Source organism: Cryptomeria japonica, chromosome 8, assembly GCF_030272615.1.
Source record: "Cryptomeria japonica chromosome 8, Sugi_1.0, whole genome shotgun sequence".
NCBI classification, from domain to species: domain Eukaryota; kingdom Viridiplantae; phylum Streptophyta; class Pinopsida; order Cupressales; family Cupressaceae; genus Cryptomeria; species Cryptomeria japonica.
Window position 1 is genome coordinate 124,203,364 of NC_081412.1, and position 13,112 is coordinate 124,216,475.

The window sequence follows — 13,112 nt, forward strand, 5'->3', positions numbered from 1 at the left end:
AACAAGATCTCAATGAAGAACATGTATCTCTTTCTACACATCAACAATCACTTGGGTCATCTCTAGGCACACTAAACCAGATCAACATATGATCAAGTTTTGATCCAATAATTTTTTTTTGTTTGGAAAACTATATTCAAAATGCGAGGACTCTATGAATGGATGGCTATGCCTTTTGACAGTTTCTAATGCTCTTGTGACACTCGTTCTTGATAAAAAAATGTTATCATTGTCTACATGGATTACATCCTAATCTTTAACAAGATCTTACAAGAATACATGCTACATGTTTCACAAGTACTAAATACACTACATCAACACAAGTTGCAAGCTAACCTTGATAAATGCATTTTGGCACCACACAAAATTAACACCTTGGTTACATAATCAACCACACTTGCATTCATGTTGATCAAGAGAAAATCAAGGTGATTAAATACTAGTCTATCCCATACAATATTGGAAGAACATATGTTATACATTGCACATGTACCACATATGCTATGCCAACACAAGTTGCAAACCAACCTCAACAAATGAAATTTTGGTACCATGCAAATTTAGTTACATTATCAACCACTCTCCCATTCAAGTTGATCTTGAAAAAATCAAGGTGACAAGATACTAGCATACCCATGCAAACTCAAATAATTGCACAACAACAGGAGTATGCATTACAGAGGACCATACATCCATGAAGTAATCATGTTGAAAGAACAACAACATGAGTCAACCCCGTAAAGGGTGAAGTATTTACATAAAGTGTGAAATATACCTTTGACACATATAGTGTGCAAGACACATGAATACACATAAGATATCAATCAAACGTAAATCTTGGATCATACCAATAAAGAAGTACATATAAATACATGAATATATTTAAGGCATGATTTGAATAAGGATCATACATGTGAATATATGTATCCTATAAAGCATGGGATGTTCATTCTAACACATAGAGTGTCCATGAATTCACTTAAGCACACATGTTGTGCATGGAGCATGAAGAATACACTCGAAACATGAGGAATACAAATGAATACACATGAGTCATAAGGCATACAAATGAATACCTTGAAGCATGAATCATGCAATGAGCACTTAAAGCATGAAGCATAAAAACAAATACACTTGAATTATGAAGCATACAATGAATACTTAAATCATGAAGCATACTCGTGAATATAATTCACGCATAAAGCAGGAAGAATACATAAATCATGAGGCATCTAGATGAATCCACAAAAGTCATAAAGCATACACTTGAATATATGTAGAGCATTAATTCTTTGAAGTCATGAAACATATATATTGTTACATGCAAGGCAGGAGCATGAAGCATCCATGCAAGACATGAAGTAATACACACAAATACCCCCTAAGGTACAATGCATATATGAAAAAGTACATGTATAAATTATACAATGAATAAATCATGTTGAAGACACAACAAACACATTAGTATCCACAATTTATCAGGTATATATACATAAACATGCATTTAAGAGAAATATACATGAGGCACATGGATGCACTTAAAGCATGAAGCATGCACATAAAACATAAAGAATAAATATAGATTATACACATGAATATACTTGGGGCAAGAAGAATTCATACAAAAACATAGAGTGTACACATAAGGCACAAATAAATGTAAAGCATGAAGTGTACACATGAATTCACTTAATGCATGCAACATACACGTAGCATAAAGTATACATAAATACCATAATATGTGAAGTGTACACATAAGGAATAAGATAATGGATACATGTAAGTTAAGAATTAGCATACATGCATATATGCAAGGCATGAAGTAATGCACATAAGGCATGAAGGAGATATGTAAAGCACAAACCATACATATGAATACATGCAAGGCATGAATCATACATGTAAACCATGAAGTAATACATAAATACACATAAGGTACAAGCATATATGAGAAAGGTTCTCATGGAGTGGACATGTTGAAGGCACATCAATCATGAAGCATGCAAGAGAGAGGTTTTCATGGAATAGACATCTGAAAATATCTCATTCATGAAGTAACACAAATACACAAAAGATATAAAACACATATGCCAGACACATGACAGACATGGTGCAATCATAAGGTATACATGAGGGAAGTGTACATATAAAACACCCATGGAGTAGGCATGCTCAAAACATATTAGACACTTAGCAGTTAAAGGCAAACTCATAAGAATGCAATGCTAGCTAGATCAATTCAATTTTTTATTTATTTAAGAAGAGGGTTGAATCATTAGTTCTAACTGACTAGTTGTTAAAGAAGGTTCGTCAAACCGGCTAGTGAATGTACTAGTATCAACACAATGCCAATGAAAAGATCATGCATGAGGAGCATTCATAGAAATCAATGGCACAAAGGATAGTATAAGCCCAAACACAAAGGAAGATCATTGCACAGTGTATATTTGTCACAAGCATTAGAAGTCACAAGAAAAATACAGTGTTATGAGTCACAATAAGTGACTTGGAGAGTGAGAAAACACCAAAAAGAAGGTTATCCATATTGTAGAGTGACACAAAAGCCATAGATTAGAGGCAGAATATAATCATGAAGGCATTTTTTTTAAAAGACAAGGTTAGAGCCTAGCCATGGCAGTATCACAAGCACAATGTTGTCTAGATCATTTGACTGTCAACAGTGAAAACAAAGTCCCACACTTAATAGTTAAAGGGCAGTCCCAAAGTCAGGTTCATCAAAAGAATAAAAGCAACAGTTACAGTGGTTGGATCCCAAAACCAAGAGATCAGTAATGTATAGAGGATCAGGTGCAAACACCATTATCATGATCACTGTACAAAAGGTCATAGTCCATTCACTGGAAAACAACCAAGAGAGAAATAGTGACTTAAGATGCAAATCATAGTCTTCCATTCATCAAGACAGTGGCATTAAAGTAAATAAAATAAAAAATGCAGTCTTAGAAAGGAATCTTGATATTAATGAGGACATTGGAATTTATAGCATTGTAACTGATCAAAAGTCACCATCATGGAGGCATCTTTTATAGTCATATGATATAACAAGAAATAATAATGTATCGATAGCCATCAAAGAGTTTGTCATAGAGTTTTATTGTAGTAGAACAGTGATCGTGATTATAATTTCAATCCAAATGCCTTCAAAGGAGCAACTTCAACATATGATTATTAGTCTAAGGATAGTTTGCAACCATGGAATTTATAAATAGTTCAAAGTCCAACACAGTGAATAATGAAATACTGCTACACCAATTCTTGATGGACAATCCATAGCCTTATAACAAATACACTAATAAGGGCAAAAAAGATCACTATTATCATGGGTCTGAGACCCCTTTGAAAGTACATGTACATGATGATAACTCCACTTCAAATGTGCATATGAATGAGAAAGATATAATTGGAGATGATACCATTGATAATCAAAAGGTTAATGACTTTGGTGAAGCTAATCAAACTCCTCCGCTGACAAATATATAATCTGAGAAGGTAGCTGAGGAGGTTGGAGATAAGAAGGGTGAAGATGTAGAGAAAGGTAAAGAAGTAGAGGAGGCAGAGAAGGACAAATATGGATACAAGATTGAATAGGTTTCAATGACAAGAGACATTGTGATTGTAGACAAGGGTAAGCAAATAATCATTGACACAATTGATCTCACCACAAGACCTATTAATCTTAACTCTCCATCTCCAGTCCAAGCACTCAAGCTTGCAACTCTTGCACAAGCCATAAAAAGTGAGGACTTATTGAAATATAAGTCAGAGGACAAAGAGTTGATATCTATGGCGACAGATGTGCTAGAGAATATTTTGTCATCTTTTAAGAAAGACACTGTAGAATCACCCTCCGGTAAGCTGAGGACCATGCTAAAAGCAGTTGATTCTCATTTTGTGTCCTTAGAGAAGGTAGGGGAAGAAAAGGTTTTGATTCAATTTAATGTTATGTGGCTAAGAACAATTTTGAAAATGGTTGAAGGTGATAGGGTTAGTTTTACTATCGGTTTAAAAGCTATACAAGAAGCATTAGATGAAGGCAGTAATATAAATAAGTCATGTCTTATTTTGCCTAAATTCATAATAGAAATTGATAAGTAGATAAAGGAATGTGAAGGAAAGTTAGCTAGAATATCTCAATCTTATGCCCCTGAATCAATTTTTGCTAGTAACTATGAAGCTTAGGTGATGGATCTACTGGAAAAAATCAAGAGCCTTTATCAAGAAAAATATAGAATAATTGACAGAGTGGGAGAACTCTAGAATTTAATAACTCCTCGGTTAGATACCTTGCTAAGCAGTCAACAAGATGCTATGAATACTCTAAATAAGAGTGTTCCGACAGAACATAGAGGAGAATAAATGCATGCGTATTTTTTTATTTCTCTAACAAATATTTTGGAGAATTTGAAGAAGGGTTGGGATGATCACCTGTAGTCCCTAAAGACCATTTTTGCAGATATCTTTAAATTCATGTAAGATACTAAGTATACCCTTGTATATAAATTTTGGCAGATTCATGTCTTTGGCATTTTTGTCAAAGGAGGAGAGTGAGGTATGAAAAATGATGTACATTCTCAGGTGGGCCTTATTGAGTTTTGAGTTTTGAGTTTTGAAGTTTTGCAGTGACAATGTCACTTTTTATCTGTGTTTCCATCAATGCCAAAGGGGGAAATTGTTGGCAAGAGACACTGTACTGGTAGAGATTTATGCTTGGAGATTGCTATGAGGTTTTCATTGATGGAAACTCAAATAAGATATCATACTTGGTATATGTAGAAGTAATCAACTGGAAGTTTGATATTCATTTATGCTTAAGTCTGGAAGGTGGAATACAATATCCGACAGAGTATGAGTATGTTGTTCAGATCTTAATTTTGGTTGTGGTGAAATAATTAGTTGTTTGGATGTTTAAGGAAGCTTATTTCATGATCCTAGCCTTTGGTATTGAAGAAGTTGAGAAAATACAACTTCAGAGATCCCAAGAACACTTGCAAGCAAAATACATGTCACAAGAGAAGAATGGAAGCAAAAAGCAATAATGACTCTAAAGAAAAAGATTATCATTCAGAGAGGGAATTAATTAAATGAAAAAGTACTATACAATCCTTATAAAAGGATATTAGCAACCCTAAAGGTGTGGAACCCTAAACATGTGCAACCCTAAAGAAACCCTAAAGGGATAAAGTGTATTTAATAATTATTAAATACCTACAATATTATTAAATGCCTAAGTTTATCTTAAGCGTAGAGTATAATAGACTATAAATTAAATAAATAATTATTAGCTAATACATGATAAATATAATAGGTATTGATTCTCGTGCAAGATAGAAGGTTCGGTAACCAATAATTGAGGAAGAACATAGCTATTTTAGTGTAATGTGTGGTGTAGAATCTTTGGGATGGTTTTGGTGATTTTTTTTGTGTTTGAGGTGATTGAGCCAACATTTGGGAAGCCTTTTAGAAATTTGTTTGGGTCTGCATATGGATTGGTAATCAAATTGAGCCGACTTATGTTTACACGTTTCATGTTGCGTGTTATGCAGTTTTTGGAAGCTAACATGGGAATTGATTTATTTTGTTGGTGTGGATATATAAGACTAATCCATTTGAGCATTTTATGAGATGGTATGAGTGTGAGAATATTGTATGAGCGATTGTGAAAAATTTTGTGTGTGTAATTGAAGGTCTTTGTGCTTTGGTATATGATAGAGCAACAAAACAAAGTAGAGAGACAAAACAATGGCAGAAGACTATTTGCGCTTAGCCAAAACTGCTTTTTGGCATTAGTAGATGCTATTCTTCAATTAAATAATTCTTGTAATAATTTGTTATCTTTTTTAAGGAAGTGATATTTCCTTAGGGTTGTAGCCCTCTTTTGTAATTGAGTAGTGATCTCAAGGTAGTGTGCTTGAATGCAAGTGCATTCCCCTCTTGTAATATCATTATACTCCTAATCACAATATTATAATATTGTGGTTTCCAATCCCACCGTGGTTTTTCCCTTTTCGTGTTTCCACATAAAAATTTCGGTGTTATGGTTTTATAATTGTTTGCTTTTAGTTTCTGCACTTTTCTTTTATTCATTTGCATTTGCTAGTTAAAGAATCAATTTAAGAAATTTGTTAATTGCAGGACACTTATTCACCCCCTCTCTTAGTATTCATTGATTCCATCATAATCTGACATTTATTGATGGCGCTCTTTAGTTAAAATACTTCAAATATCTATTGTAATAGATTTGTAAGGTAGTGAGCCTTCTAGGATTGTAGCCCTTCTTGTTTTAAAGTAATGAGCTCTAGGGAGTGTGCCTGAATGCTTGTGCATTCCCTTGTAAACTTTATATTTGAGTATACTTATTTTTAGGTCTCATCCCCACCGTGGCTTTTTCCTTAACCAAGTTTTCCACATATAAAATTATTGTGTTATGGTGTTGTGGTTGATTGGTTTGTGCTCATGCATCTTTCTTTTTGTTCAAAGCATTAAGTGGCTGAATGATCTGATTAATAAAGTTAAAATTTGTAGAACACTAATTCAGCCCCCCTCTTAGTGTTCCTTGATTCCAACAATTGGTATTAGATCCTATCTCCTTGGAAGAAGTCTAAAAGCTTGAGGAAGATCCAAGAAGGTGGTTCAATGGATTTCAATTCTCTTCAACAACAACTTCTAGTTGCACTTGATGATCTTGATCAATCCAATGTTGAAGTTCAAAAAATTGAAAGTGAATCTTAAGGATGCTGAGAATTTCATTCAGTCATTGAAAGAGAAATTGAACAAGTCTAGGGAAAAGAGAAAGGAGTTATGTAATTAGCTAAAGTGAAAAGAAAGCCAAAGCATGGATTATGGATCCTTGAAGTAGACGACAAAAGAATGTGAAAAACTTGCTAGAAACAATGTTATCCTAAAGCATGAGATGGAATATATAGTGATGAATTTGACCTAGGAGATTGAGGGAAATAAGAAGAATGAAGAATTTCTTAATAAGTCTTTGAAAGAAAGATTTGATGAATGTTACAGGCTTAACTGTGAAAATGATCAGTTGAAGCTTGAGCTGTTACAATCCAAGAACAATGAGAAAGAACTTGAAAGGCAGATTATCATTCTTAGGGATGAACTTTCTACTGCAAATGAGTACAAGGAGAATTTCAAGATTATCTCAGCTGAGATTGATGAGATTCTTGTGAGACAGAGGGATGCAAATGAAAAAAGAGGTCTTAGATTTGAGAAAGGTGAAAGCTGTGGATCTGGTCAAAACAATCTTAAGTCGGTACATCAGAAGGGGAAATCTAAAAAGTATCGAGTAAGGCAACCTAATGCTAAAAAATTCATTGGTAATTACTTTGTTTGCAATAAATTTGGTCATAAGGCTAGTCAATGTAGAAATAGAAAATGGTCCAACTTTCTCCAGTCAATGTTTCAAATGCAATAAGTATGAACATAAATCACATGAATGCAGAAGTATGATGAGTAACTCTTATAATAAAAGGAATGTTAGATGTTATGCATGGGGTAGGTTTGGACATGTTGCTAATCTTTTCAGATCAAGAGGAAATCAAGGGGATTTCAAACTTAGACAGATAAATGTTGTGTGTTATAATTGCAATAAATCTAGTCACATTGCAAGATTTTATAGAAGAAGGAATGTGAGTAGGAATGGTCTAGTAAAGGATAACAAGAATGTGAAGGTAGATGATAAAGGGAAAACAAAAGTGGATGAGATCAGGGATCAAATGAAGAAAACATTGGGTGAAGAAGAGTGATTCTAATGCAGAAGATGGATCCGCACTTGAATCTGGTGCTGCAAATTCCTCTGGAAATTAGCTTTAGGCCTCTAGCCTAGGGGGAGTTGTCATCAAAATACTATTCTCGCTTGCTAGAAATTGGTGTTGGAATATCGATAGATTGTTCATTCTTGCTTAGAGGTTCTACATCTCTTTTAGAAGGATTTTCGGAAGATTCTGAATGATATTGGAGATTCATAGGAAATTTCTTATGAAGTTTATGGATACAAGACATCTGGAAGGTTTAGGGTAAAGTGAATTTATTACTTAAAAAATTTGTGTACGAAAGATAAAAGGCAACCTTTTACTTCTCATTTCTCACTTTTCTTTCTGAAGAGAAGATTTAAGCGACCCCAACGAAGAGATATAGGAGGCGGTCATTGTATGAAGGTGAGTCTGTGAAGAAACCCTAATTTGATGTGCAAGGTATTTACTTTCAAAGCTTGTGAATTTGATACTTTTGAAGATGGATACATCATTGGTAGTCAATATAATCGAGAGATCCCACCCTAAGTTTAAGAAAAAACCTTACAAATCAACAAAAGATTATATGCAAGGAGCATTTTCATTGATTCCTCGTGTGGTGTTATTCATGCGGTGTTCTTCATGTGGAGGATATTAGGGCATACATTCACTCAAATATTGAGGAGTTGGAAGGATACCGATTATTGAATGTGTACAAAACTCACATATTAGGAGAGGATTTCAAGATCAAGCCTAAAGTCAATACTTTAAAGGAGAAGAACTTTACACAGGTTGATAAGTTTCTAGTGCTTGATGAAAATGAATGGGTCTGATATGTTTGAGTTCATGATGAATTTATATTGTTAAATTAACCATTTAAAATCACAAAGGATTTAATCATAATTGTAATAGGTTTTAGCTCATCTGGTTGTTTGACCGTGCTTCGGACTGTAAAGGATTAGATACTTATAGATTCTACCGGTTCCAAATTTGACAAGAGAGCCATGACAATCAATGATATTGTTGAGCCAGCTTTAAAATTTATTTCAATGGTTATCAGGTATAAGATTTATCACTCCAGCTGGGAGAATTTGGTATTTAGAATGGCTATATATGATACATATTAGATGTTGAAGGGGAACAAGGAGTATGATCTATGTGAGCTACTTCGGAGCCAGTTGATGGAGAATATCAGTTCAGTCAAAAGGACATGAAGAATACATTCAAGTTTGGTACGTTGATATTATGCATATTCTTCTATTTTATGAATGAGATTTCGGGTATTGGTAATATTTAATGGGATAGTGAGAGACCAGTGGCAATTCAAATCAAAGATCTGTTGTATAGCATTGGAAATTCTAAGGCCCAAAATGTTGCATTATGGGGATATTTTAAGAACTTTCAAAGCATGATGCAAGCTAGGGAAATAATCCCTAAATCCATTGTGGAGAAATATCAAGACACTATTTCTTATTTTATGAATTTGATCAGTATTTGATGGAAGTAGTTGAACCTAAAACTGTGTGGATCATGCCCATGGGGTATGAGGTTGAAGAATATTTTTTGGAGATGTATGCTCAACGCTTGCTGAGTAAGCTAGTTGATCCATTTGAGGAGAGATTTGGCACATTTTTTGAGAAGGATTTATAGCTTTGTATCCAATTTAAGAAATAAAAAATTGTGAGGAAAGTGAGGAAGGAAGTAGAGCAGTATGCACAAAGTATTTGGGATCATTGCAGAGGCTGTCAGGAAAAGTTAGACAGAGGAGAGAGAAAGACCAGGATACTCTAGCAATGTCGTTTGCAAGGTCTAGACAATCTAGGAGCTTTTCACCCTCATTTGATCCTAAGAATCCTGTTAGCTCACTAAAATCCAAATTCAAATCATCCAGTGGTGAAGCGAAGATGAAGAAAGGTAAGGTAACTAGAGTTAATGTTGTTGTTCCTAATGATGAGGAGACATAGTCCAATGAAGAGGTGAAGAAAATGAAGTCTAAGGGCACAAAATCTTCAAAAGTCCCTAAGGACAAGCCCTATGGTGGAGATAAGCCTAGCAGGAAGATGAAGATTAAATTTGACAAATCCGATATGTCTGTAAGAGAGGTGGAAGAAGCAGTCACTATACAGGGTAATCTCAAATCACTCTCTGAACTCTATGATATAGTTGATGATGTTGGTCAGAGGACTTTAGAAGAAGCCACTATAAGGTACTTTAATAAATTCAATAGGGATCTTGTAGAGATAATTTTAGAAATTCCTAAAATTTTATATGATGTCTTGGAGATGAGGAGAGTTAGTGCTCAAGCTATGGATGAAAGGATAAGGGAGCTCATAGTAGTCAATATATGTTAAGTGATATCTATAATGTTGGAAAAGGGTGAATGATGGAGATATCAAGAGGAAATCTTTTCTTCCCTTCAAGGAGAGATGAAAGTTTCACTTCGGATTCCCCTTCAAACGTTTTTCATACATTACATTGGAAGAGGGAGGAAAATACACTAGATTCAACCTCTAGAGAAAGAGATTGAATTCTGAGTGATGGTAAGTGAATCCCCTCTTCTAAGATTGAAATTTGATTTGATTTGAATTGTTTACTTATGATCAAGTGGAATAGTGACAAAGATTTGATTATAACTCAAGATAGAAGCGTAGGATGACGTTGTGCACCCAGATTTGGCAATTATATGTCGGGACAAAGTCGCCCTGCGAATTTGGGAAAAAGTTGCCTGGACCATGGTGGGAGTGTACACGGTCCTCCGAAAAAATCTGCGAAAGGAAAAGGGTTTTTCTACCTCTACAAATGGAGCCTAAATCCAAAAGTATAGCCGCGCACCTGCAACCTACACACAAAAAAGAGAAGGAAAGGTGTTGGGATTGGGGGTTTGCCTTTAGGTCAAACCCCAGTATTGGAATTAACCAAATGATGAAAGAAATTTCTTGCAAGTAAATGTAAATGAAAGACTAAACTATAAATCACCTCAAGTGAGGTTGTGATAGAAATGATAGAATTACTTGTTTGAATTTGAATGTTGGAATGAATCTCCTCTTTAATGGTTGAATCCTTGACTTGAATGCAACACCTAGCCTTGAAAGGAGACTTGAGAATGCTCAATGCTGGAAAAGAATGCTTGAATGCTCTTGAATGATTGAATGTGTGATCTCATGTATCTGTCTTATGCCAAAATGGAAGGGTAAATGTGACTTATATACTTGTCAATTCGGGTTAATTGACTAATTTTCTGTCACAGGCCGACACTAGGGGAGCTTTTCCCGTTCAATGTGCAACCTCCAAAGCATAATTTGAAGGGTCCTGCCCCACAATAGGGTAGGGTATAGGGGTTACATGCCCCTATCTTGCCCTTTTTTTTCAAGATAGGATGCAGATTAGGCAGTGCAGAGGGCAAGCAAGATGTAGTTTTTAGGTATCGAGCAAGTCTCTAGTCTCTGATCAGGCCTACGGATTCAGTTTGCATGCATGAGGACCCTAATGTGGTCGACAATTGTAAGAGTCAAAATTTTATGACACTGCATTTATCCCCCACTTTAGCAGGAGTTTAAGTTGTTAGGATTCCCACAGATACTGAGAGGGGGGAGTGAATCAGTATCTAACCGGTATATTGAATTTCTTAACTTAAAACATGTAGAACATATTATAACAATGTACCGATATGCAATAAATAATGCAATAAATAGAATTAAAAGCAACCACATGAAAAACACACCATAACACAATGATTTAATGAGGAAACCCAGTGTGGGAAAAACCTTGGTGGGATTTGTGACCCATAATATTCACTTACTAGCCAATAAGAGAATATTACTGCTACAAGAGGGGCTTGAACATGCAAGAAGGCATGCTGCCTAGAGTTCACTGCTCAAAGGGAAGTCTCACTGACTTACAATGATGGATTATATAAATATAGTATCTTGTACTGCTTCAAAATAGCATCTATAATGCCAGATCCAGTACCGATTTTTGCTTTGCTTCTTACATAAACCCTTAACCTATAATTCGCATAATAGGTCTACCTTATTTCACCTAAATATAATCTTCTCACTTACTTACAAATGTTCTATAATGATCTCTCTTATATAAGAGTCATTTTACAATGATACCAAGTCGGCTTACAAAGATTTTACAATAATAAACAAAATATAATATAACAAAAATCCTATCGACCTCTGTACCGGTATGCTTCCTTTCTCTATCGGTGCCAGTGGTCTGAGTGCCGGTCTAGAGTCTGATCTTGCTAGTGCCATAGGATTGTAAGGTTGCCATCAATGACAAAACCTTCAATCACCTACAATGTCTCATTGGAGTGTGCATATGCCAACAATCTCCCCCTTGGGCATTGATGGCAACACTCATGAGAAAATTCAAAAGTGTATCAAAAACTTGTAATCCAAAAATGTTTCCAAAAATATGTTACCAAAAATATAAGAGCTCCCCTTGAGCAGATAAGTCTTCTGCCAGTTATTTTCTCATACTACTACTCCCCTTTTGGCATCAATGACAAAGGTTGTCAAGATGTCAGTAGAGTTGTAGTCTCACTTAACCTTGTAACTGGGTGGTTACAATTTGAAAAAGATCTACCAAAATCAAGTTTATACTTTCCATAAACTTGTTGTTGTCCTTTATTGTTGTCTCTATTCTTTGAACTATATCGGTGAGATGCTGCATATGCTCTGACGGTGTTCTCCATCCATGTACTAGTGCCTCAGATATTTCCTTCTGTAATGATGCTAGATAGTCCAATCTTGGACTCAATCTTAGTCTCAAATGCTTTGCCTTATTTACTAATCTCTCCTTTTCTCTTTCTAACTTAAGTAATTCTTCCTCAAAACTTGTTGTCCTTTGCTCAAAAATTGATAATGTATCAGGTGAGTTAACAAAATTGTCTGCAAGATTATTGATTTCATCCTGTACCTTGCTCAATTTCTTATCTATGTCTACTGTCAAAAAGTTTGTCTTGCAAGTATCTTTGTATAGAGTTTTTAATTCCTTTAGTAAGTTACATAGTTCCGGTAGAAGTGTGTCAAATTCCCTAGTACACTTCTTTATCTGATCTTCAAAGAATTTTTGCTTTTCAATTTCTAACTTATCCTTTAATGCATCTTCCTTTATTTGCTCAACAGTCACTGTGTTCTCAGTGATGTATTTACACAAGGTGTCAAGTTGTCTTAAAGAATCCTTATTGTCTATGTTACAGTTAGGAGCTATCATCTTCAAAATTGGGACTGTGTCATCTATAGCTTTATAAGCCTGTGAACTACAATCTGTTATCTTTTTGATGGAGTCCAAAAGTACTTCAGTTACATTTGTCGATTTGTAACCTGTTGAGGAGGAACC